A 1279-nucleotide genomic window follows, 5' to 3' on the forward strand; every position below is an offset into this window, starting at 1 on the left:
AAATCTTTTCTAACCATATCTTTTTAATCATATCTTTTTATTTTATCTTTTATATCATATCTTTTTTTCAAAATTTTATCTCTTTTCAAAAATTTGATTTTAAAATATCTTTTCTAACTTCTTATCTTCTAATCTTCTTATCTTTTCAAATTTGATTTTCAAATCTTTTTCAACTAACTATTTGACTTTTTGTTTGTTTCTTATCTTTTTCAAAACCACCTAACAACTTTTCTCTCTCTAATTTTTGAAAATACCTCCCTCTTTTTCAAAAAATTCTTTTTAATTAATTAATTATTTTAAATTTTAATTTTAATGTTATTTCTTATCTTAATTTTCGAAAATTATTAACTCCTTTTAAAAATTATTTTCGAAAACTTCTGTCTATCATCTTATTTATTCATTCACTAACACATCTCTTCATCTCTTCATCTCTGCCCCTATCCTCACCTTTGTTTTGGATTCTCCTTTCTTTATTTCCTTTCTTCTTCTACTAACAATAAGGAACCTCTTTACTACGACATAGAGGACTCCTCTTCTTTTTCTGTTCTCTTCTCTTTCATATGAGTAGGAACAAGGAAAAAGGCATTCTTGTTGAAGCTGATCCAGAACCTGAAAGGACTCTGAAGAGGAAATTAAGAGAAGCTAAATTACAACAATCCAGAGACAACCTTGCTGAATTTTTCGAACAAGAAAAGGAGATGGCAGCCGAATCCAACAACAATAATGCAAGAAGGATGCTTGGTGATTATACTGCATCTACGTCCATGTTTGATGGAAGAAACATCTCAATTCTTGCCATTGGAGCAACAATTTTGAGCTAAAACCTCAATTAGTTGCTCTAATTCAATAAAACTGCAAGTTTCATAGACTTCCATTAGAAGATCCCTACCAGTTCATAACTGAGTTCTTGCAGATCTGTGAGACTGTTAAGACTAATGGAGTAGATCCTGAAGTCTACAGGCTCATGCTTTTCCCTTTTGCTGTAATAGACAAAGCTAGAGCATGGTTGGACTCTCAACCTAAAGATAGCCTGGACTCCTGGGATAAGCTGGTCACGGCCTTCTTGGCTAAATTCTTTCCTCCTCAAAAGCTGGGCAAGCTTAGAGCGGATGTTCAGACCTTCAAATAAAAAGATGGTGAATCCCTCTATGAAGCTTGGGAAAGATACAAGCAGATGACCAAAAGATGTCCTTCTGACATGTTTTCAGAATAGACCATGATAGATATATTCTATTATGGTCTATCTGAGTTCTCTAAGATGTCACTGGACCATTCTGCA

This window comes from Arachis duranensis, chromosome 3, assembly GCF_000817695.3.
Source record: "Arachis duranensis cultivar V14167 chromosome 3, aradu.V14167.gnm2.J7QH, whole genome shotgun sequence".
Taxonomy (NCBI): Eukaryota; Viridiplantae; Streptophyta; class Magnoliopsida; order Fabales; family Fabaceae; genus Arachis; species Arachis duranensis.